Source organism: Myotis lucifugus, unplaced genomic scaffold (assembly GCF_000147115.1).
Source record: "Myotis lucifugus unplaced genomic scaffold, Myoluc2.0 scaffold_16, whole genome shotgun sequence".
NCBI lineage: Eukaryota > Metazoa > Chordata > Mammalia > Chiroptera > Vespertilionidae > Myotis > Myotis lucifugus.
Genome location: NW_005871064.1, coordinates 770,093 through 796,880, shown reverse-complemented (window position 1 = coordinate 796,880; position 26,788 = coordinate 770,093). Strand labels below are relative to the sequence as shown.

Below are 26,788 nucleotides of genomic sequence, written 5' to 3'. Positions count from 1 at the left end.
ATTTACAGTACATAGTTATTGGGTCGTTCTTTTATAAGAAAACATTGAATTATGACATCACATTTCCTGCTACTCTGTTTCTTTGCTCTCTGACATAAAGATGACTTCATATGGAATCTTTTTGAAGACATTTAAAGCCATAATGAATGGTCCAAATTTAAGTTAAAATGTAACCTCAGGTTAAAATCATAATGAGATACCAACAGAATATAAAAAAACACCCCCACCCCTACACATACAAAAAAACCCAAAAAACAACCAACCAAATAAAAACAAGAACAACTACGCCAATGCCAAGTTTGGGCAAGGCTGTAGAGCCACGGAAATTCCTGTATCAGCTGGTGGGAATGCAAAGTGGCACAGCCATTTTGGGAAAGTGTCAGTATCTAAGAAAGCTGAGCTTATGATCCATAAATAAACGTAAATGTGCATGAAAAATGTCTGAGGTTGTTCTTGGCAGCTTTTATTTATGATAACTAGGAACTTGGTAGCAGTCCAATCCCCTTTAATAACAGAATCAATCAATTGTGGTATGTTCATACATACAATGGAATACTGTATAGAAATGAGAGGGCAGTGGGAAGCGTCCATGGTGCTGGTGATGTTTTATATCTTAGTCTCAGAGGTAGTTTTATGGGGGTATTTCTTTTAGAACAAATTATCAAGCTATAGACTTAAGATCTCTGCATATATTTTATACATCATAAAATAGTTATAAAATAAATAAGTATTGTTATTATTTTTTAAAATTCAAATGCCAGATGGCTGGAAATTTTCTTTAGCCCATAATTAAAAGACACATTGCCATTTTGAAAATCCTAAAATGTAGACAAAAGAAAAATGCACCTACAGTTTATGTATCCAATCATTTATATATTATTTTCATTGAGGTATAATTTATAAGTAAAAACTCACAGGTAGCAAGTGTACAATTCAATGAGTTTTGATACCTGAACACTTTCATGTAAGTTTAACCACAATGAAGACATAGAACATTTCCATCACTTCTTGAAGTTTCCTTGTGCTTCTTCCTAGTCAGTAGCCTGTTTCCCATTCCCAGAGGGAACCAACTATTCTTAATTACATCACCTCAGGTTAGGTGTGCTTGTCTTTGATCATCTCAAAAATAGATCAATGCAATGCATATACTCTTCACTTAGCATTATGTTTTTTATATTCATGCAAATTATTGACTGTACCAGTAGTTAATTTTTTATTTTATTAATAGGCCATAATTTATTTTTTTCATTTCTCTGTTGAACATTTGGTTGTTTCCAGTTTGGAGTTATTGATAAATTTATTGTCTTTTCTTTCATGTTTGTGCCTAAATTAATAGTTATATATAATGTGAGGAAGGGATTAAAGTTCCTTTTTTTCTTGTTTTATCTTGTGGTTCCAGCCCCATTTGTTGAAAACACACACACACACACACACACACACACACACACACACACATACACACACACACACACCACAACAACATCCTTTCCCCCCTCTGTTCAATACTTTGCATCATCTATTGAAAATCAACCAGCCTATATGTATAGATCTACCAGGATTTTCAAATCATTTCCATTGATCTTCTTACTCTTATGCCAATAACATACTATCTTATTGACTTTAGTTATAGAGTAAGTATTAAAATCATGTAGTGAGTATTGATCTTTTTATCTTTAGGTGATACTAATGTGTTTGTGGACCTCCGTACAATAGGGATAAGCTGCATCTACTGTCCTAGATGGTAGGCTGATTTTATGTTAAGTGAGAAATTATCACCCAGATTTCGGAAAGCTCTCAGGTAATGCACCTTAAAATACAGAAGTGTCTACACTACCTAATAAAACTTTTACTACTGTTTACTTGATGACTCTGTTCGACATGTCCACCCTTTCCCTGAAGGTGGTTCTGAGTAGTATCTCTGACCATATTAAATAGTGGCTTTGGGGATATAGTAATGGATGAATATGCTTTTATTTATATTTTGATCCCCAATATCACCTTTGTTACACTTGTTGCCCCAAATATCCCCCTTTCTTTCTTTACTTCTTCAATATTTTGTAATATTTCACTTTTTTCTTGGTTTTTATTATTTTTTATTATTTTTTTATGCTACAAATAAAGGTTGACCTTAAAGTAACTAGATGGTCCCATTTCCCTTTGTCAGCAATTGTGATTTCCCTGCAGGGTGAGGTGACCTGCTCCAGGGTGGGTGACCCTGCAGGAGTAGGGTCTGGCCTGGGCGGTGTGTCCCTCATCTGTAGTCCCAGCCTGGCTCTGGGTGTGTGTGGTGATCCCCCTCTGCCTTCTCGCTGCTGACTCCCTTCCTCCCTGCAGGGTGAGTATGGGGTGGGGAGTCCTGCTCACTCATTGATGGTGACGTGTGTCAGGCCTGTGAGAAAGAGGGGAGGATGAGCACGCCACCAGCATGTCCGTCCTGTGGCCCAGCTCCTCCTCCCCTGTCACACTCTGAGCTCCTTTGTGGGCGTGTGGGGGTGGGCGAGGAGGGGGTCTGCCCCAGACAAGCGGAGGCTTGCCAACACCTCTACTTGATTGTGGAGTTTGTCAGCAATGGAAACGCTGTGTGGTAAGGCCAGGAATCTGCAACTTCCTGTCTGTGGTGGACAAAGGGGTTTTGTTTACCCCAGAGAACTAGTCTTCCAGCCACTGGCACTAAAAGTTTGGGGGCGTGGTTATGCTGAGATGTCTAATTCATACTGAGCGCTGGGAAGGCCACGGGTCTGCCAGGGAAGGGGAGGCTGGCTTCTGGGCCAGGAGGAGGCTTGGGGTGTTAGCCAAGAGGAGCCAGGAGAGGAGCCAGAGGAGTCTTCTGTGTCCTGACATGTCCAGCTCATTTCCTCCCGGGGCCTTTGCATGAGTTCTCCCTGGAGTACGCCCTCCCTCCAACACCTGCTCCCTCCACACTTCATCCAGCACTTGTCCAAGGACATTATCTGTGAGGTTTTCCTGGAGCCCCTCCCTCCAAATGATTAAGTATCTACCCCCACACTCCTCTATAGTGTCTCTGAGTGTTTTACCTGGTATGCTTAACATACCTATGAGGTTCCAGGTCCACCTTCAGCAAATAAAAGAATGAATTTTATACCAGGAATTCCCCAAATGACGAATGTATCTACTTGGTAATCAGTTTCCAGACTATAGTAAGAGAGCCGTCTGGATTCAGAAAGAGCTGTAATAACAAAGCAGTTCGTTGGCTGAAACTTTTATTCCACCCAAAGGAATGATACTCAGATGGGCTGACAGGTGTGGCCTCCTCTTGCAATGAACTGATGCTGGGTTGTCCTCAGGTGTCACCAGAGTCCCCGCAAGGCACATCTGGGGAGGGAAACACGGGGTTTTGGTAAAGTCATTATTAATCTGGTGTAAAAAGAGTCGCCGCTATGATTTCCTTTTTACTTGGAATCTGTTTCTTTTTTTTTGTCTTTTAATCTTTATTGTTCAGATTATTACAGTTGTACCTCTTTTTTTCCCCCATAGCTCCCCTCCACCCGGTTCCCACCCCACCCTCTGCCCTTACCCCCTTCCCACTGTCCTCATCCATAGGTGTACGATTTTTGTCCAGTCTCTTCCCGCACCCCCCACTCCCCTTTCCCCTGAGAATTGTCAGTCCACTCCCTTTCTATGCCCCTGATTCTATTATATTCACCAGTTTACTCTGTTCATCAGATTTTTTATTCACTTGCTGATAGATATGTATTTGTTGTTCATAATTTTTATCTTTACCTTTTTCTTCTTCTTCCTCTTCTTAAAGAATACCTTTCAGCATTTCATATAATACTGGTTTGGTGGTGATGAACTCTTTTAGCTTTTTCTTATCTGTGAAGCTCTTTATCTGACCTTCAATTCTGAATGATAGCTTTGCTGGGTAAAGTAATCTTGGTTGTAGTTTCTGCTATTCATCACTTTGAATATTTCTTGCCATTCCCTTCTGGCCTGCATAGTTTCTGTTGAGAAATCAGCTGACAATCATATGGGTACTCCCTTGTAGGTAACTAACTGTTTTTCTCTTGCTGCTTTCTTCAAGCAAAATGATGAAAGCCCTTATCAGTGAGACAAGATTCACTTTTTAAACTACAGACATATGGCAGCTTACTTAACGTGAAAACATTGTGCTTGAACCATCCATGTGTATTTTTAAAGAATTTTTAAAAGAAAGGCTGTAGAAATGTTAATTGCCCTATTTTGTTTGTTAGTTCATTTGAAACCTGAATAATTTTGTTAACCAGTGTCATCCCAGTAAATTCAATACAAAAAGAAATGAAAAAAGAGAATAAATGATCCTTGCTGGGCCTGTGTGCCTGATCAGGCTCGGGCAATTTCTAACTAATTGAATTGATCACTGTGAGACCGTCCCACTTCATAGAGAAGAAAAGCAGGCAAACTGGCCCCATCTAGGTCTTTCATGGATCCCACTTATTAAGCTGTGATTGGCTCAACCACAGAGCCAAGCACATCGCCGTCTCATTCATTCGCTCACAAAGTATTTATTGATTACCTGCCACATGCCAAGCATTTTTCTAGGGGTTGGGGAATCAGCAGTAACTAAAGCAACATATTTGCCCTCATAGTGCTTTCATTCTAGTGGGGGAGACAGACACTATCAAAATAAATGAAGCATACAGTATATTACAAGGTGACACGTACTATGGAAAAAGGCAGAGAAAGGGGAAGGGGATGCCATATAAAATGAGGTCATCAGGGTAGCTCCCAGGTTACTTTTGGGCAAAGATTAAAGGAGGTCAGGGGCCCAGCCGGTGCAGGGACAGGCTGAGCAGAGATTTCTAGCATGTCTGAAGAGGAGCCAGGAAACCAAAGTGTCTGGACCCCCGTGAGCAAGGGGCAGCAGTAGGGATGAGCCAGACAGGAAAGGGGGTGACAGTCACTTAGGGCGTGTGCCTATGGAAGGACCCTTGTGCACTGTTTTGAGTGAAACATGAAGCCAATCCAGGGTGTTACGGAGGAGTCACATGATATGCTCACAGTGTAAAAGGATTCCTGAATTGAATTCGCTGACAGCCTGTGTTATTTTGGTCAAAACATTAAAATAAAATAAAAGAGGGCTTGCAGGTCCTGGGTATAGTGGGGAGACCGATGCCAACCCTTGTACAGGTGGCTAACACCCATCGCTGTCTAAAGCCTCTGTGCTTTGCTCAGCAATGCCAATCCAGGGGCAAAGGGTGTGGGCCCTGGAGCCAGCGTGGCTCCAGGTCAAGGTTCTCCACCCCTCCTTCTTTTGGCGCCCCTGGTTGCAGGAGGAGGGTGGACCTGGGAAATGGAATATTCAAGCTTATACCCTGAGGAGCTATGCCTGGTCACAACAGATGCATTCTAGAGAATGCATGCTATGATTGCCTGAATCAGTCTTCGCTTCTCAACTTTGGTCTTGGTGCAGTTATTCATTTCATGGTCAGTGGTTTCTATAAAACCTGTGGCATTCTGGCATGATTTTTGAGTTGTTTTAAATTTGAGAAATAGCCTGGGAGATGTAGTTTGAGTGTAAACTTTTGATGTTGAAATCACGGGGATTGTTCTTTGTCCTGAAGACAATAAGGTCCTTGGCCAGAGGCGTATGACAAGTGGGATGGGTATGTCTGCAGCGAGGCGGAAGAAGGTATCCAAAGGCTTTGGGAGATGGAAACGCTAGAGCAGATTTATCATGTGAGAAGACTCACCCACCTCCTAGCTGTGTCCCCCCAGAAGGTCTAGAGGGCACCTAGAGGGCACTGTATTCACCAAGGCCGGAAGGGGAAATGCATTTGTGTGAGTGTGTGTATGCACATGGGATAGCTCTCTCTGAAGGTCGTGTTGCAGGGGGTGACCATTCTGGCTACCTGGCTGGTGGCTAGTGAGGCCCGGCATGCTGCATAGAGAACTTGATGTAGCAGACAGTAGCAGGCAGGGAAGGGCAGGGAGGAGAAAACTGGTCCCAGTTCTGTCACTACCTCCCTGGGTGTCTGGGCAAGTCACTTTGCCTTTCTGAGTCTCTGTTTTCTCATCTTTAAGAGGAAAGGTTGGGCTGGAAGTCAGTGATTCTCAACTTTGGCTGCATATTGCAATCACTCAGGGAACTTGAGTACTGATGTCCAGGTGCCATACTAGAGATTGTGATTAGCTCGGCAGGGGTGGGGATCTAACTCTACTCTCTTTAGCATGTCCCCAGGGACTCAAACATGCATCAGGGTGAGCCCCACCGGATGAGATCATGGCTGAGACCCCTCCAGCTCTGACGGGCCCAGTCTCCACAATTGTCCTCATTGAGAGAAAGAGAGAGTCTGGCACATTTGAATTCAAAGCTGCAAAGGGCCTTTGAGGAGAACCACCACTCCCCCGCCCGCCCCCCCCCCAAACTCCTTCTAAAATTAAAATCTGCAGTATTTCTCCTTTAAGGAAGAAATTTGACTGACCAGCCTGCAGAGAGGGGGGGTTGAAGAAGAGCCCAAATATTTGCTCTCGGCATTTCCATGATATTTTTCAGGGCTGTTCAAAGATCTGTCCACCATATGTGTCTGTGTCTGAGACACAGGCCAGAATCTGTCCTTGTGTTTTAATATAGACCCTGCCATATGCCTGTTATCCTTCTATCGATTCAGAAAGAAACCCGGACTTTTGCTTGCTGAAGGATGCTCTCACTTCTTGGTCTTGTCTCTACCTGCTTCTCCACCTAGCCTTTGAAAAAGGGTAGCTCCCATTCTGTGAACAGTGGGATTGGTCCTGGTTTCTGAGCCTGACTCAGTCACGAGCTAGCTGTGTGACCTTGAATAGGTACTTTTCCTCCATGGCTTCTGCTTTCTCATCTTCTGAATGTGTAGCTACAAAGCGTCTTATGGATAAAGTGCTCTATGCTAATGCTATTGTAGGAAACCTTATTTATTCATCCAGAACATTAAGCTGAGCTACCTTTCTGAAGAAAAATGGACTCCACGCTGTTGCAAAGCGCCTGTGCTCATTGATGGCTGAGGGGAATTTATGGAGAGCATGTTTCCAACTTGGTCAACCTCAAAAGAACGGTGGGCCTTTCCCACCACCAGTCCCAGGCAACAATACAGTAAGCCCAGTGTAGGAGCACTTAGAGCAAGGGCTGCTAGATGGCGCTGTTTCCCCAGGTTTCCAGGCAGTCTGCGTTTTAGCAGATGGCTTTTGGAGGAGAATTAACAATTAATGTCCACCGTATCAGCCAAAACCTGCAGAAAATATGTTATACTCCAGAAACCACAGAGAGCTGAGGTTGCTCAAAGACACCCTGCCGCCAGCCTGGTCCTCTGCTGGCCAAAAATGTAATCATACACAGCCTGCCCCGTGCACAAATCGGTCCCACAAACAAGGGACATTAATAACAAGGGTAAATAAGGAAGATTACAGTACATGATTTGTGTGCTTGTTGCCTCAGCTTTATTACATTTTATTCGGGAAGCTTCTCTGCATATAATAGTTACAAAACAATTACCACTGGGCTAGCGGGTGATGATAAGGCAAAACCAATTCTGATGCGAGTTCACTTTCCAACAGTAAAAGAGGAAACCACCCATGAGACACACGCCGTTCCTCTGAGTCCGTATGGACGCTTCTAGGGTGTCACAAATCTGTGGTGGCAGGCAGGAGAGGTTTCTTGTGTTCCTCCGACCTTTACGCTTCTATAATAAGGATTTGAATACCGCAGATACCAGCCTCTTCATCAAAAGGCAAAGGTGTTCTTTGTCAGCAAGGACAGTGTTGGGGAGGTCAGGACGAGGGAAGGGCGAAGAGGTCATGTGGCCCATTCTTAGCTCTGCTTCTTGCATTTCCCCTTCCATGTTGGTAGCCCGCATTATCATTATTTCCAATGATGCTCGGTGGGGTGGCGGGAGACCAGCCCTTTAGGGGAGGAGGGAGCCTTAAGGTCTGCTTCCCTGCCTGGCCTTTGATGGCCTTCCATCTTGCAGATCTGGGCATGTGGAGGGGGTGGTTGGGAGAACCCACAGGGCAGTTCTCTCTTGCATCACCAGCCGCGCTCTGAAGTACCAACCCTGCACCTTCTGCAGCGCTCCCCTCCCCTGCTGGCTGACTCCTGACTTCTCTCTTGCCCAGAACCAGCCATCTGTCAAAATTAAATCGTTAACGGCTTCACCCTTCCTCTGCCACTCCTGTTTCCAGCTCAGTGTTGCAGGCTGGGGAGACAGAAGGAAGGGAACCTGGGCATTTTCTCCATGTCTCTCTTCTGGTTGAATCCTGCCTTTTGTGTATTCATGGTGTGCGTTGTTTAGATGGAGGAAAATGTCCCCAGTGCCAACATCTCTGGTGTGAATCCAAAACCTAGTATTTTCAATCAACAGCATCAACACCGCAGACCCCAGCTGCTGAGAGGGTGGGGGGGGGGAGGTGCACAGCAGAGCATCACCCCTCCTGGCAGGGAAAAGCGAGGCCCTTTGACCGGAGGCAGGCGCCAATTACTATTTTAACTGCCCTCCCCCACAGCCCCAGAGGCAGCTGGAAAGGAAAGCACACACTGGGAGTCCCCGCAGCGTCTTGCTGGCTCCTAAGGCGTCAGGCATTTGCCCATCTGGTGAGGCCTCCAGAGCAGAGGGCCTAATTAAGTGTCATCTGGCCACCTGAGAAGGCTCGGTGGGCCTCCCTGGCTTCCCCCTCCTCCAGGCAGCACTCAGCTCTCCCAGCTGCAGATCTCTGGAGCTTGTTTGATTGAGCAGCTGCTCTGGCTAATTATGGGACAGCAGGGTCCCCAGGTGGCTGCCTCAGACTGGAGGGGATGGGCGGAGAGAGGGCTGAGGAACATAAAGGGACCAGGAGGGGAACAATAGCAGGGGTGGTGAGAGAGGGGTCAGAGGAAGAAGAAACATAGAGCAGAGCTGCATGAGCATCACCTGAGCTGGGAGACCCGCGTAGATCCATAGGTGGGCCCATCCATGGGAGAACGCCCTGTCCCCCCACTCCCCACCTCTCACCTCCCACCACACCGTGATACTCTATGTTCCTGCCCTTTGCTTCACTTTTAGCGTCACCTTCCACCCAGCCTTGCTTCTTCAGTCCAGGGACTAACCAACAGTTTTTTCATTGGGAGAACATGGCCATAGAGGCCTTGAAGTGGGGGCAGAAGGAGGAGGATAACCCAGAGGCTTGAGGAAGAGGATGGTGTTCCAATCAAAATTATTCTTTGCCCTTGTTGGACTTTTGGACATGCAAGCATGTATGTGTTTTAAGGTGTTTTGCACCCTAGTGTCCCTCAGCCATGGTGGTTGTGCGGTTGCTGATATGCATGCCAGGCTCTGCCCACTACTTCTTGGGTATTTTTCCCTGTGTCTGGGCAATCACCCCATGACATGAGACAAATGGAAAGAATAAGGGGACAAATTAAGGGGAAACAGAATGGGAAGTAAAACCATTCACAGCAGTTGTATTGGCAAAAGGTGCAATCTCCAGGTTACTGATGCCCTGCTTTGGCCTTCACTTACTTAGAAGCTAGGCTGAGCCACTGAGACACTTACTAGTAATTCCATGGTTTTCTCTCTTGTAATGGAGGATCAGTGGGAGCAATAAGATTGTGTTGAGTGAGACTAGGACTAGGTCCCTGGACTCCAGTTTAATATCTGGTCCTGCGACCATGGGTAAATCATTCTGTTTCCTCTGTCCCCCATGTTCCCATTGGAAAATGTCAGAGAATGCTTCTTTCAGTGTGCCAGAAGTTACCCTTTCCTGAGCATATTAGAGGTTAGAATTTCATGTCACTATATTTGGCTTAACAGGGCTCAAGAGGAAATGGCTTTCTCCCCGCCTAACCCCAAACTGCCACAATGTGATCGATCAAAGGCAGTTTTGTTCTAGGAAAGGAAAACTGGTAGATGGAGAACAGATGTTTTGAGGCTGATCATGTGTGCCCCAAACATCAGAAGGGTGTGCTGTACAGATGTGCACCAGTTGTTGACAGCTGTAGCAGGAATTAAAAGGGTGGTGGGATTTTCAAAGTGACAGGAAGATAATCTCATTAAGCCATTGATGTCTTGTCTGGTTCCCATGTAACTGTAGGCCCATCCCTTGTGAATCCAGGGATGATGTGGGAAGCCTCAGCCTGCCATACAAGGATTCAGAGGTTTGGATCCATCAGACAAGAGTCACAAGGTTGAGCAACTCTCTTCAGAACACTAGAATCCTTTAATTCCATTCATGGTCATCTTTGGCTCCTTCGAATGTCCTCTGGGCACAGAGTGGACCCAGTGGAGGGAGAGGGGGAAGCAAAGGAAGAGAATCATTCTCCTAATGGGTGTCAGCTTTCAGCGGGGTGTAGAATGGTGGGAAGTTGGATTTCGTCCGTCTTAGAGGAAGGGTCATTATTTTAAAATTACTCTGGAGACCAAGATAAATCCTGGAGAATAGTTGTTACTGTTTACTGCAGGTCCCTAAGCATCCCCGATTTATCCTTGAGGTCCAATAGAAAATGATCAGATCTTTAAAGCTTATAGATTCTTCAGGGGGATTTGGTGGCCTCAAGAGGCCCAGCATGTCACTGTGGTGGGCACCTCTCCAGGGTCTCTGATGGATGGAAACCAATCCTCTGACTAACTCCCAACAAAAGTTGCCCAGGGCATTTCACTGTGGGCAGTTCAGGTGGTGAGAGGACCATTCCTTATTGTGAGCTAAAATCTGCTTCCTTGAAACTTCTCTCGCTAATCATAGTTCTACCCTCTGGAACAACACAGGATAAGTATAATGCCTTTTTCAGGTGAAAGCTCTTCATCTTTCCCTACATTATAACAGTCCCTACATCTTCCTTCATACAAGACACACATTCCGAGTATGACACAGTGTCAAACTCCCTCACCACCTGCTGTAGATGTCACCTGGGTTTTTAGCATTTGCATCAGTCAGGACCCAGAAAGGAAAACACTCTCAATCGACCCAGTGGAGGGAAATGAATACAGGAGCTTCTTATATTGTTGTAGAAGGAGAGAAGGAACAAAAAGGCAGATGTGAGATAGTACATCATTAGTAACTGCAAGAAGCAGCTACCACTCCTAGAGCTGGAGAAGGTTGAGAGGGAGGGCCACTCAGGGGCAGAACGGGGACCAGGTTGAAGGTACAGGTAGTATGACAGTCTTACTGAGGCTGGGACCACCCAGGCTCTGTAGACATTCCTGTTGAGCTTGTAGTCAACTAAACTCCTTATTTACAGGAAACAGGTGAAGTATTTTAAAAAATGAGTGTTTGACTAAAGTTCAGGTCTCTAGTGGATCTACTTTTTTCTTGCTTTCCTAGCATATTGTCCCTTTCTTTTGGTAATGGTCCCTTCTTCTTCCCTTGGAGAAGTTGCCCTCTTCCATCCTTGTGGCTGGGTTGTCTGTCACATGACCCCAGCATCCCTGATCACAGGGGAGGGCACATGAGACAAGCCTTGAAACTTAGGCAGAGATGCTGAGGGAACTTGGGCAGATGGCTGGTTTAACTGGGGCTGTCGATGGCACCTCTCTACAGAAATAGTATTTGGCTTCATCTACTGACATCCCTGCAGCTGCTCTGATTCTGGGTCTTCCTAAGAAGTGGATGTCTTTTCTGCTATTGCAAACACTATCCAATAACCTTTCTATAAAACCCTTTCTTACTTCGGTTAACCAGGGTCTATTTCTATTGCTTACAACCAAATAACCTGGGATGATATGCAGTCCTGACTTGTAGGCAAGAAGGCACTGTCTTGCTTGGTTGAGATCAATCAAATATTGACTCTAAAGCCAGCACACAGCTATCCCTCCGTCTCTTTGTCCTCAAAAATATTAGAAGCACAATGAATTAGTACCAGCTTAGAAAGTCATCTTCCCATGGTGTGCTGAAGAGACCTATCCTTATTGCTGAGTTCCAAAACCTGTGATGCAGGTGAATGTATGAAAACCAGGTCTGGAAAAGAATTTTGCTGTGACTGTTTTGATTTGTTCATATTGAAATGGGTGCATCAAATTCTAAAAACCTTTTTTTATTTCCTAACAAGGTCAACAGAGAACAACTCAAGGCTTCAGCCTATCACTGGATTTGACCTTCCTGCACCTCTAAAATTCACTCAGAAATGGGTTGATCAGGAAGTGAGCATATACATAATTATGTTAATCGGCACTTTAGAAAAATTTCTTCAAATTAGATCATTTTACAGGGCTGTCAAAATATCTTCAAAGCAATTACATCAAAATATCACATATCAGCCCTAGCTGGTTTGACGCAGTGGATAAAGTATTGGCCCAAGGACTGAAGGGTCCCAGGTTCAATTCTAGTCAAGGGCATGTACCACGGTTGCAGGCTCAATTCCTAGCCTTGGTTGGGGTGCGAGCAGAAGGTAACAAGTGGATGTATCTCTCTCATATTGATGCTTCTCTCTCTCTCTCCCCTTCCCTTCCACTCTCTCTAAAAGTAAATGGGAAAATATCCTTGGATGAGGATTAACAACAACAACAAATCACGTATCTGATTTCTTTGTACCCATATGACTCATTAAAAATGTGCCAAATATATGGTTTTTGCAAGAAGAACACCCCCCTCACCACACTACTTTCCAGGGGACAGAATCAAGTTTATCAGCTGCATATTTATCCAGCCATTCAACTAGTTAAGAAAACTTTACTTCACTGTCAACCAGTCCATGTTTACCCATGTTATCCATAGAGATAGTTTGACAATGTCTTCTTGGAATCTGGACCAAGGAAAACATTGCCTTCCCCTGATAACTTCTCAACATGGAAACAAGATTAGTTTGGGAACACTTGTTTCATAAGAATCATGTTGGCACAAATATTTATGTTTAATACTTACCTTGATAATCATTATCTTTTAAAAATTGGCCAGGTCTTGGTTTGAAGTAGGGAGGCTATAAAAAGAGGAATCCTAGTCCTGGCTGGTTTGGCTCAGTGGATAGAGCATTGCCTGTGGACTGAAGGGTCCCAGGTTTGATTTCAGTCAAGGGCACATGCCCAGGTCGCAGGCTCAGTCCCCAGTGGGGGCCATGCAGGTAGCAGCTGATCAATGATTCTCTCTCATCGTTGATGTTTTTCTCTCTCTCTCCTCCTTCTCTGAAATCAATAAAAACTATTTTTTTTAAAAAGGGGAAGTCCCAGAAAGACCACCTACTGGCTGCCCTTCTGGGCACCTGAAACCACACCACGCTCATCCTCTAAGGGGTCCAACCATGCAGCCACATGCCCCTCTGATGTAGTTATCTTTTGCTCTGGAGGCCCTTGGAAAATATGATGAAACAGTTTATGAATTTCATATTTTTTGCCATAAACCATCAAAGATAAATGAGTTTCTGGAAAACATTAAGAAAAACATTTATCTTCGGACAGCTCGCTCTGAATTGGTTGAATTCTGGAGTACAGAATTTGAAGGCAGAATGAATAAGGTGTTTCATGTTTACAAGCTTTGCTCAATGAACTGAAGTTTAGAAAGGCTTGGATAAATATAAGGAATGCCAAGAACAATTTCTCATTCTAAATTTGGCTCTCGCGGATAGACAAGAGTTCTGAGGTTACTTATGCAGGACTGTGGTGCATGAGAGAAAACTCTCCAAAAAGAGTCTATAAATTGATTCTTTTCCCAAATTAAACCAGGTGGGCCAGCTCTGTGGGGTGACGCATTTAAAAGGGCACTTGATGCCCATGTCAAATTAGGCTGCGAAAAACTAATTGGCATTCTCCACCCAGAATCTGGAGCACCCAGCAGAGTTCACGCTCATTGGTGAAATGAGAGTTCAGACAGTCATGCACCTGGGAGACATCAGTGTCTTGAGGATCTCAGACTCACGGTGGCTATTTGGGAAAATGTCAACTACCCCGTGTCACAGTTGAATATGCTTCTGATTCCCATCATTTTCAGCGTTGATGTAGTTTTCTACTGATATGTGAAGCATTTTGTTAACAGCTCTAAGATACGTCTGCAAAGGGGCTTCGATCCTCCCAAGAGATTCTCATTTTATGTGAAGGAGGTGGTACATTAATTAGCTGTGTCCCTTGCATTTTTGAAAGCCATCTCTGTCCTTTGTCACCACCACTTCAGGAGATATCTCTGTTCATTCCCCCCACAGTATTTCAGTATCTAGAACACGTTAGAAATAGTTGCCACTACTACATGATCTTGATTTTTAAATTTTGTTTCAGAATAACTTCTTCTGTATTTTGACAATCCTTTTCTTTTTTAACATTTTATTATATTCAAATGATGATGTTACATTTCCACACCTATGACAATATTTTAACACTAGTTCTATATCTCTATCTCTATCTCTATCTCTATCTCTATCTCTATCTCTATATCTTCTCTTTAATGTCTGTTTTTTTCAGAGATTTAAAATATATATGTATTTATTGATTTCAGAGAGGAAGGGAGAGGGAGAGATAGAAACATCAATGATGAGAGTGAATCATTGATTGGCTGCCTTCTGCAGGCCCCACACTGGGTATTGAGCCCACAACCTGGGCATGTGCCCTGACCTGGAATCAAACCGTGACCTCAAGGTTCATAGGTTGACACTCAACCACTGAGCCATGCCAGCTGGGCTTTTCTGAAATTTTTTAAACACATTTTTTGCTCAGTAAAATTTATTTTGTAATATCAAAAGTGGTTCATAAAAGTATTAAGTATATTTCTTTACTTTGGGAAAGTACAGTATCAACTGTATTAATTATGGTTTTCATGTTAATCACTAGTAACTAACTTTCAAAGGCTTGGTTTATATGTTGAAATGTGTTCATTTATAGTTAATTTACTAATTTTTACTTCATTTTCAATCACTAATTAACAAAGATTTTTGGGATATCTATTTGTTTTAGAGAGATCTTTATTATTATGAAAATGCTGGCCCTAATAAAAGTCTACATATTTATAAAAAATTATTGCCAGGTCTTGATGATTTTCACCTTTTCCTAATGCACCCATTCCCTATTTTTTAAAAAATGGAGTATATTTCTGTTCTCTAACCACAACCTCCTTCCTCCCCAACCCCCCAAATCCTCCAGCACTCCTTGCCCTCACCTTCCTCTGCGTAGTAGGATGTTGTTCACCTTGGCCTGTGGACTTGAACTCATTTGAGTGACTGGGTATTTTCTTATCATTTCCTTGCTTATCTTAGGGTTCAATGTTCTACCAGCCATATTTGTTGTAAAGTTCCCAATTTGAAGATCACTTTCTTCGGTAGAAAAAGAAATATTGAATTGCCTTGTCCTTCTGTTAGCTTTCGACATGACACCACTTGCCCAACCATGGGCTTTTCCATTCCTCACTTTCATTCCTGCCCTGAACCCCATTCAAAGCCCCCTCTCAGTGCCCTTCGACTGTCTTTCTAAGCCTCTGTGCAACCTGGAATCTGTTTCTCCTGGTGTCATCATGACGGGGCTGTAGTCCTTGGTTACATGGGCTTCCTTTCATATTTCAGACATTGCTTTTAAAATCTGAGATCAGAGAGCTCTCTGCATAGCTTTCCTATTTGTTTGCTTTTAAGACACTGTCCTTTTTTCTTCTTGATCAATGTCTTTTGTGGTTATGAACTAAATGTTTGTGTCCCCCTAGAATTTATGTGCTGAAATCTAGTCCCCCATGTGCTGGCATTTGGAGATGGGGCCTCTGAGAGGTGATTAGGAGTCCTCATGAATGGGATTAGTGCCTTTATAAGAAGAGGCCAGAGAGCTAGCTCTCTCTTTCTGGCATGTGAGGGTACGATGTGAAGGCGCCAGTCTGCAAATTGGCAGAGGGTCCTTGCTGGTACCCCGATGTCTAACTTCCAGCCTCCAGAACTGTGAGAAGTATATTTCTGTTCTTTAGAAGCCACCCAGGCTATGGGGCTTTGTTATAGTAGCCAAACGGACTAAGACATGTGTCACTGGTAGAATTCTTTTCTGTGAACCTTCTTTCCTCTTTTAGCCACTTTTAAGGTCATAGTGTTGCCAAGGAGTCATACCTACTTTTTCTCTGAACTTTTAGAAACCACCTTGTTCCCAAAGTCTAGAATTTATGTCTAATTATAGTCAATGCTTTCTTTTTCATTGGCTGTAACTAAGTTCTACAGTGATGATGGCTGCTTTATCAGAGTGTTTCTTTGACTATCCTAGGCTGGTTGTGCCTAACGGTTAGTAAGAAGACTGCAAGGGGGTGAGGGGGCTCTGAATTTGGCAGATAAGGGTTCAAATCTCTACGGACCCTTTGATGATCTTGAACAATCTACATGGCCCTCCGAGGGCTAAAAATGGGGTCAGTTAAACAACTTTGCAGGGATGCTTTTAAAATAATGAAGCATGCAAAATGCCATTAGCTCAATAAAGGGTAGCCATTATTGTTACTTCCTGAATAATGTTTTTGATCTTTTGGGAAACTGTTACTCCAGCATATGTGTCATACATGTGAGTTGGTAGTCTTGCGTGACTAAGTTAATGCTACAATGGGTAACATTAGGGGGGAAGTGCAGACACTCTGATGGTAAAGGGCGTACTGGCTGAGCACACAGCTTCTGAAGCTCAGCGGTCTGACTCAGAGTCCTGCTGTGCCACAGATTAGTCTGTGAGCGTGGGCAAGTGGCTGGAGCATTCTGTGTTCCCATTTCTTTATCTGGAAAGCAGCCCTATTTCATGGGGTTGTTACAGAGATTTAATGAGTAAGTTTATGTAATTGTTTAGAATATTGCCTGGCATATAATCAGCATGTAATAAATGTTCGCTCTTCTTATTCTAATGCTGAAGATGGCATTGTATAAACACAGAGCAGAGAATGCCAGAAGCACCAGCATCCACATATAACCCAGGCTAGCTGAAACAAAAGTGGGAAGGTTGTGGAGATGAACAAGGCTACAGAAACGCACAAGAGGAAGTCGCTGAAAAACATTGCCAAGAAGGCTAAGGTTGGAAAGTCATTCCATGGGGAAACACATGAAAACTTCAGGGGGGAATGGTTTCAGAGTCCTGATGCCAGAAGAGATCAGATTATAGGGACAGTGGAACTTTTACCATTGATTTTGGGTTGCCTCTCGTTGAATCATTGGAGCCCTCATCTGAGTGGCCTATTCAAGTGCCCCCAGCCCTCCTAGGGAACTGGGGGTGTGCACTCTTCTCTAAGACAGGTTGTCAGTGACAGGCACTCAGTCAATCCAGCTTTTTAAATATGGGGCCTTGAAGGCTAACCCATGGGATTAAAGTCAGGGAAAGTCACAAGAAGAAGCTCTTAAAACAAGATCAGTGCCCTTCAGGACTATTCCCTAGCCAGCCATGGGCAAACTACGGCCCGCGGGCCAGATCTGGCCCGTTTGAAATGAATAAAACTAAAAAAAAAAAAAGACCGTACCCTTTTATGTAGTGATGTTTACTTTGAATTTATATTAGTTCACACAAACACTCCATCCATGCTTTTGTTCCGGCCCTCCGGTCCAGTTTAAGAACCCATTGTGGCCCTCGAGTCAAAAAGTTTGCCCACCCCTGCTAGCCACTGGTCGGCAAACTGCGGCTCGGCAAACCGCGGCTCGCGAGCCACATATGGCTCTTTGGCCCCTTCAGTGTGGCTCTTCCACAAAATACCGACTTCTGCCCATGGGCCACGAAAGTTTCAATCGCTCTGTACGTGCGCGCCCGCACGTGGTATTTTGTGGGAGAGCCACACTGAAGGAGCCAAAGAGCCGCATGTGGCTCGCGAGCCACAGCTTGCCGACCACGGCTCCTAGACCAAGGGAACAAAACACTGCTCAGAGGTGAAATAAACACGTTTTCCAGTGCGGGAAACTCCTCGGGGGTTTCACCAGATGGAAAGAGACAGATAAACAGGTATCTCCTCGATCATCTGTTCACATGATTTACTAAAAAACTGATAGCTTGATGCCCTTAACTTTCAAAACATAATATTTATGCCCCCAGGAATACCAGGTCCTTTGTCACGAAGGATCTTCATAACATTTCTCTTTTAGTGAGGGGGACCACGCCAGGACCCCCAAATCTCCAACCACGCCATCTCATCAGCACAGCCCGTGGTTAGACAGCGCACGTTGTCATCAGAATGTCAGGGCCTAAGTCCTTACATCTTGGCCATGTTTATGTCCTTTTAAAACTGAGGATAGTAATAATGCCTAACCTGAAATGTTTTATGAGTTCATATCATGTTCTGCACACAGCAACCGCTTAACAAAGCCCTCTTTATTCTTTGAGGGCTATCAAGGAATTGGTCATTGTAAACAGAGAAACTTTTCTTTGTTCAGGAATTCCTCTCTCTTCCTTCGATAACTATTCTTGTTTATGAAGAGTAATATTTGAGATGGATTTCTGGAAGAGTCTAGTCTATTTAAACCGAGGCTCAATGTGAGGCTGAACTTATTCAGAATTCTACTGACTCTTCAGAGCTCATTCAGAGCAGCGTATCCTCAGGAAGCCTCTTCAGTGACTCTGATTGTCTGGCGGGGCTCCTGCCTGGGTGCCCATCGCACATGCCTCAAACTTCGCACGTCGTCCATTGATTTATATCACATTTTGTATTTCTCTCTACATACGAATAAATCTTTTTCAGTTTTGAAGTGTATTGCCAGATCATGAAAGTTAATATATGCTCAGTATTTTAAAATACATTACGGGTGAATTTATTTCTCGTGTGTAATTCCTGTTTGGCATATAAAGGGCAGACTGTGGTGTAATTGAAAAAAAAAAATGCAGTGTTGAGTCAGGTTGACTGCATTTAAGGCCCGAATTCTCTCTTTATTTTGTCTATGACCCTACGCAAGCTCTCTAAACTCTCCGAATCTTAATTTCTTCATCTTTTATTTTTTTGGTGAAAAATAAACTTTTATTTTTTTCCTTCTTATTGAATTTATTGGGTGACACTGGTTAACAAAATTATATAGGTTTCCGGTGCACAGTTCTACAACACATCATCTGTACACTGTATTGTGTGTTCACTGCCCAAGTTAAGTCTCTGTCCTTCACCATTTATCCTCCTATACCCTCCTCTACCTCCCCCAAACCATTTTCCCTCTAGTAATCACTGTAATGGTGTTCATGTCCATGAATTTTTCTCTTTTTTTCCTCAATCCTCTACCCCCACCTGAGCCCTTTAATTTATTCATCTTTAATATGAGAACAATTGAGAGAAATTAAATGGTATAAACCACATGCCAAGGTACTGGACAAATGCTGGTTCAGATCAGTCTGTGGACCTTCCCTCCTCACAGTCAGTGGGTCAGTTTTGAGCTCCACCTACCCTCTTGGTTCCTTAATCAATTGGCAGCCCAATCTAGTGATCGGTATCTGATACCTTTTGTATTAGTCTTGGGTTTTGGTTATACTCCCAAGACCTTTTTTTATAGCCATTCTCAACTCTCAGGGGGTTCTTAGGCTCTATAATGATAAATAGGACCTGAGTGCTTAATAAAAATGCGAATTTCAGGACCCCAGCCTGAATGATCCTGATTCTCTAATTCCAAGGAGGGGCTCAGGAACCTGCACTTCCAGCATGTCCTAAGGAATTGCACCAGGTAATTCTCAAGAACTGTATCTCCATGCCCCAGGCCATTTTCCGCTCCAGCTCTGAGGAGCTGTCTTTCTCCAGTAACCAACCAGACAGGGCTGTGTCAACAACTAGCCTATCTTCTCAGGGACTGATCTCACTCCCATGGCCGCATGCCTTGAACAGGAGCAGCCAGGTGTGGCTTATCTGGCCTATCTTTAAGTGTTTTCCAATTGGTTTACATCCCTGCCGAGCACAGGGATTGGGGAAACCCTGCTGTAGGTCCTGTGTGGGTCCTGCCAGGTGCCCAAAGATGATGGTCCTTTAGGTCTTCTCTGAGTTGAAAGTTGTCTGTCAAGGCCTACTGATAGGAGTTCTGGTTTTCATAGGGAGCTCATGGAATATCTCTACAGGGGTCCAGATTATCTGTCTATCCTGGTGGAGGTCTGAGCCCCATTGGCCTGGTTATTCTTTCTCTGGGAAAGCCACACTGCAACACCCTTGGGCACTGAGCTTAACCCAAAGGAAGATTTCCCTTTCTCCTTGCCAGGAACTCAGTCCAAACACATCAGCTTCCTGGAGGATGGTGGAGAGCTTGCTTGCTGCCTGTATTCACAGTCCCTTTAACCTAACTTTCTCTAAGTTTGTGGGGTGGGGCCCACCTGGACCCATAATCATTTATGTATCTTGTCTTCAATGCTCTTCTATTGATAAATACCAAAATAACCCCTTACCACCACCACCAACCCCACCACTACCACCACCACCACCACCAATGCCTGACTCTCCACTTATGAGCATCCTGTTTCTCCTCCAATGGCCTTTAATACTGTCCCAGGCTTTGGACATCTATAAATGGCTCACTGGTATTTGTTGATGATGCCTTTATGCATGTGTTTTTCCTCTGGGCAGATCCATTCAGTCCCAGTCTTTAGACATGATTACCTCTGGGTTTCAATTGCATAGTGTTGAGGGGTGAATAGGGGGCAGTGGGTTACTGGCATGGCCAACCAGCTCTACCTGATGGCCCTTGTGATCTCTGAGCCCACCCAGGTCACTGCCCCCCCCCCCCGGAACTTTTTTGTCCTTCGTCCCATAATGAAAGCATCCTTGGAGAAGTCCAGCATTGCGTCGTGTACTGTTGGTGTCTACCCTGCTGGTAAAGATGGCACACTGGGTCTGCAGATGGTGAAGTGCCTTTGCATTCACTCCCCTACCTCCAATCTCTTTGTTCTCTAGCTTATTCTGTATGAAGAGCTTAGCAGTGCTGGGCTCGGGAAGAAAGCAGGCAAATATGGTGATAAAAATGCAACAACAACAGATGGCAGGAAGAGTTTCCTTGAAATTCAGATGAGCAGTGGGTTTTTATTATTAAATTCATTTCCATCATTTGCTAGATAGGTCTGTCCTTGTACTTGCTCATCGTGTGGTGAAATAATCTTGTTCTTCAATATCTGTAACAAGGAGCTGTTCATTATACCAATTATCAATACACCCATATGGTCCCATGTATAAGTGTCAGCTTAGTTACATGCATGTAGCCTCCAAATGTAGCCTCATTTGGAGAAAGTGAATGCTCACCTTATCCTAAAGAAAATGGTAAGTTTCTGAGATTTTTAGGCTTATGACATTCTATGTTGGTGAGAATAAGATAAGGCTTTTGCGGGGGGGGGGGGGAGGGGAGGGTGATAATAAAAAACATTGGTCCTTCAATTGATTTCAAATACATTATCTTAGGTCCTGCATATAACTCCTATTTTATGACTATTAAAACATAAGCGTCTATGTTCTCTTTGTGAATTTGTGATTTTTCATTTTCAACATCCAGTAAGGGGAACCAAAGTTCATCAAGTTCTTTGGAAACTGAATTTAAATGATTCTTATACCCTATATTCCCCCTAACCAAAGTACAATTCTCCACTCTCACTATTAGCAGCAGCAGCAGCTCCATTAGCACCATCACCTTTCTGCTTCACGGTTATTGCCATCAGCACTGTTCCATTTCATGTGTGGCAGAAAGAACCTCATACTATACATTTTTTAACTCTTTCCAGATCAGGAATTCTAAAATCATAGAATTCCAAGGATATGAAGGGACACTAGGAGGTCATCTAATCCAAACCTCTACTTGCCAGAAAGGAAAAGTTCAAACAATACAGAAGGGATTTATTTTCAAGAAAAGTATGCTTTGTGATGAAAGGGCTGGTGACAGGATAATGGAGAACAACAGAAGGTTAGAATGAAACGCTTCCGCCCTTTTCACAGGATCTCTAGTCAGTGTGAAGGGCCTCCGGTGCTGGGGGAAACGGCCATCATAGGTAATTTTGTGAACTCAGTGATAATCTTCGTAGTGAAGAGAGATGTGCACTGAACCTGATTATTTCTCAAAGAACTGTCATTTTCCTAAGAGCTGGCATTTTCAGCCTCTTGAACAACACCAACCACTGTTATCACAGCTTTTACTTGAGCAATCAATCAGGGGTTTGAAACATTAAACTCGAATATATAATTTCAAAGGGGATAATTTCAGCAAAATTCACCCTGAACTGTAACAGCGTCAGCCAGCCCTTTTCCCATAAGAGGGTCACTGCCTGCCCCGTATCCCTGGCAAACTCCCTCCCTGCACTCACCCCGCCTTCCTTCCCACCAGAGGAAATGAGGGGCCAGGCCATGGATTGACGAGGTTTCCTGAAAAGAATACCCAGAAATGTCCTGAAGGAGGCAAGGTCAGGCTACCTGGGGGAACTGGCTCCCTCTTCTTGCATTGCTCTGCAAGCCGTAATTTCCAGAGTCAGGGTAATACACGTGGGAAAGATGGTGTGGAACTTCTTATCTCTTATCTCTGACCCCATCAGATGTTAAAAATGATCCAATTTCTGTTCTGGAAACACAACATGCCAGTTTAAATTTAAATTCATTGGCTAAAGTCCTGCCAGGACAATCACATAGTCCTTAATTTCTCCTTAGCTTGCCAACTGGAAACGTATGCTATAGCAAACACTTGTTGTTGCACCTAAGCGTAAGTCTATAATTAGGCTAAAAAGAGAAACAGAGAAAAAGCAGACACCGGTGGAATTTGGGACATGTTTTCGGTGCCAGTTTTTGTAATGTGGCTCCCTGTCTTCAGGGTCTATTACAAGAGCGAGTGACCGTTTTTGTGTTTGTTTCGGTAACTACCTGTGCTGCTCTTGACTGAGGGGTCCTGTCCAGGGTTATAAATGCTACTATGCAGCCATTGTCTTGTCAGATGTAAGCAACTTGCCCTGCAACAAGGGAAACAGCAGCAACAAACCCTGGTCTTTCCTCCCTCCCCCGCCACATCTCTAGTCTGTTCAACCTCGTAAGCAGCAAAAGCTCAGCAATGGTGACAATCTGAGTGTCCTAGAGGAATGTCCCACAGCCCAACTCCATCTGTCCTTGGCCAAAAGGGGGGACTGAGAAAGAGGAAAGCGTCCCTGAAACCAGATCTCACCTGGCCCTGACCATTGGGCTGGGGCATTGCTAGGTGCTTCCGGTCATTTAGAACTAGGCTGTGCTGTTCCTCTGTTGAATATAAATAATTTCAAAGAACACCAACATCAGGCAAGGCCACTCAGACAAGGCACAAAGAAGATCATTCCGCAGTCGTGTCTGGACACAGATAAAAACATAAATGTTGTCCCTACCACAAAAATGACCAAACACCACCCATCCCGGATGACACGAGACAATTGATTTGTCTTTCCTGGTTGCAGCTGTAGCCTCACTCCATCCCTATGGGCTTCTAGGGAAGAATTATGAAGATACTGTATTCTTTATGAATCAATAAAAAAATTTACAATTTTTAATTATAAACTTGTATTTTCTGTCAAAATTACTTATTACCCGAGAGAAGCCCAAATTCTAGAACACGCCCCTCTAGCGTGTGTGTTCTCCCTATTGCAGCAGGTCATTACACCAGCTCTGTTCCATTGCGGGCGTGTGGCCAGTGGTCTCAGGTTGAAGGGCATCGACATCCTCTTGCACAAGGTCATGCTCATCTCCTCATCCTACTAAATGGGCAGGGATCCCAAAGTCATATGTGGTATCTTCCTCTCAGCCCCATACCACATCAGTCACACATCCTGATGAGTTCACCTTACAAATAGCTCTTATAACTATTTCCTTCTCTACACCTCCACAGCAGCCTCTGCGAAACCAAGTGGCAAGGGTCTCCCATTTTGTCTAGCTAGCCTTCCTGTGGTGCCCTTGACTTTCCCCAACCTGTTTTCCACACGGCAGCCAGAGTAATCCTTTCTAATTAGGAAACTTAAAAAGCCATTCTCACGTTGAAAGCGCTTTCATGCTTCCTAATTCTCTTAAAGACACAGTCACTTAAAATGGTTGACAAGGCCATAAGAAGTCTGGCCAGTGCTTGCCTCCTCAGCCTCACCTCATGGTACATGCTACCTCTTTCTGATGCAGCCACAGTGTCCTTCTCTCATTTGCTTGAACACCGTATGCTTCCTGCTACCATAGAGTCTTCAACCTGTTGAAGAGGTTGTGAAGGCCAAATGGGATGGCCTATGTGCTAACGGTTAGCACAGCGGTTCTCAACCTGTGGGTCGCGACCCCTTTGGCAGTCGAACGACCCTTTCACAGGGGTCACCTAAGATCATCCTGCATATCAGATATTTACATTACGATTCATGACAGTAGCAACATTACAGTTATGAAGTAGCAACGAAAATAATTTTATGGTTGGGTCACAACATGAGGAACTGTATTTAAAGGACCAGAAGGTTGAGAACCACTGTGCTAACCTATGGAAGATGGAAAGAGTCCACCCTTTGATCAAGAAGGCCTGTGGCTATCGCCCTCTTCATGTAGAAAAAGTATATAGATAAGATAGCCTATACTGGGGTGGGAGTGGGATTGTGTTAGATCAACCTCAGAAACACGATCGGTAGAGTTGTGGTGTTCCGCAGTGGGCTGGGCTTCGATACTGTGCGTCCTTGGTTCCCGATGGCTCCTGCAGCACACTCTGTGGAGTGGGGGTTGGGTCAGGGGCCTTCCAAGCCCTCTTCCCACTGCCAGCTTCGTGTCTTGTATTGTGTACTGTGTTGCCTTAACCTCATCGTAATGGGCCCGAGCTAATCTTGTCGGACCATGTATACTAGAGTTCAGCAAACTTCTGAAAAGGGCCAGGTAGTACTATTTCGTAAATATTTTAGGCTTTGCAGGCAATGTGGTCTCTTTTGAAACTATTCCACTCTGTTACTGTAGCAGGAAAGCAGCCTTAGATACTCTGTAAATGATGAGTGTGTCTGTGTTCCAATCAAACCTTACTTATGGATACGGAAACTCAGATATATAATTTCCATATGTCATGAAATATTATTCCTCTTTTAATTCTTATTCTCCATCCATTAAAAATGTAAAAGCCATTCTTCTCTGGTGAACATCCAAAACAATCTGGGGGGCTGGATTTGGCCCGTGGGCCGTGGTTTGCCAATCTCTGATATAGATCACTAATCAGAACCTGAAATGCCATTAACTTCCTGGCTATCCTTAGGCCACCGAACTACACTGATTTTTTTAAAGCTTGGTTGGGAAAAAAAAATCTGCTCTTCTCTAATTTGACTCACTGGCTAGACAGAACATTTACTTTATTATTTCCACAAGTTTCATTTTACGGTTGGCTGTGAAAAAATTACTTACCCATTTGCCAGTTTATAGCAGCTATGGCTCTTAAAGCAAACCCCGCCTTTCCCACACCGCCCTGCTTCCGCACAGCCTTATCATCCTGCCATATTTTCCAAGCCCCCTCGCTGCTGCCCTTACCAAGCCCCCAACCTGTAAACCAGACTCTTCCAATTAGTATTTCCAATATCTAGATTTTAAAAATACCTCAATGCCTTCTTTATATTCAGTTACAAAGAAGAGTAAAAAGTGACTGATGTGCCACCAGCAGGTTGTGGGTCAAATCTCTCAGTACTTGCATTCACTGAATCTTCTTTTTCTTTATCTTAAAATATATTTTTATTAATTTCAGAGAGGAAGGGAGAGGGAGAGAGAGAAAGAAACATCAATGATGAGAGAGAATCATTGAGTGGCTGCCTCCTGCACACCCTCTGCTGGGGATCGAGCCCACAACCCGGGCCTGTGCCCTTGACTGGAATCGAACCTGGGACCCTTCAGTCTGCAGGCTGATGCTCTATCCACTGAGCCAAACCAGCTAGGGGGTCACTGAATCTTATTTTCGTTCTTTCTAGAGCTAGCTGCTTATCCTCCCTCCAAGCTCATCTCTCAGCCTCTGCCTGGGGTTCGGTTTCATCCCCCACGTTAACCATTTTCAACTTGTGGTCATGGATAGGCTTCTGGACAGAGAAGTGAGCTGATGTAAGCAGTGTTGTAGAATGAGTTGCGTGTCCGTGCACATCCCATAACCTGGAGGGAAGAGTCTTGGTGTTGGCGTGTCACTAGGAGACTCTGTTGGGATACTCTCTGCCTCCTGCAGCCCAGTGCAGGCCACGCATGGAATGAGCTACGGGTGCCTGGGTCCTGGGGGGGAGGGGTGGTGGTGGTGGTGGTGCATCTGCATGCTCCACTGCAGCTTTGATAGTGACCGAGAACGAGGCAGAGACTTGGAGAAGAGGCTCACTCAGCCCTTCTGGGAAGAGCCTGGAATTATTTAGCTATCAGGGAAATTGGGCCAACATGGCAGATGGGCAGGAGTAACACTTGTGCTTGGCCTGAGGTTGAAAATGAGGTAGGCTTGCCATCGTGCTGAGAAGGGATGGGGAAGCAGAGGCCCGGGGGAGGATACAGGGAGAGCTGCCAAGGTGCAAGTCAGGCAGGACTAGCAGGGTTCCAGAGGCCTGCGCCAGGAAGAGGAAGTGATAAGTAGATACAAGGTCCCCCGCAGAACACTGGCGTGTGGACGGGTGTTATCAGGAAACACCCGTTCTCTCCATTGAGGGGAATTAGTTACTTGCCAGGTCCAGATATTTCAAAAGCTGTTTCCCTTCAAGGTATAATCAGAATTAAGATGTCAAGTGATGGCAACTGTGCAACACTACTGTTGAGCGGATAAATAGATTGTAAAATTGTCTTTCAGTCCCTGGGAGACAGTGGGAGTAAGTGGGGGTCAGCAGACCTGGCTCTCTTTCAGCTCATCCCCCAAATTGCTGTGACCATGGGCCAGCCATTGAACTGGCTAGACCTCAATCCCTAATGTATAAATGAGAGAGGAGGGAGCCTAACTCAGTCATTCCCAACATTTCTCTCATATTGCAATTCAAAACATTATGTTGTGTGTGTATTTTAAAGAAATTAACAAATTTAAAATGATGGGAAAATCTAAATCAGCATTAGTGGGGAAAAG

General features: G+C 44.3%; 1 pseudogene; it reads left to right on the top strand.

The window, feature by feature from the left end:
* The first annotated feature begins 11,865 nt into the window (after positions 1-11,865).
* Positions 11,866-13,876, top strand: LOC102425827 (annotated as a pseudogene).
* Positions 13,877-26,788: the final 12,912 nt, after the last annotated feature.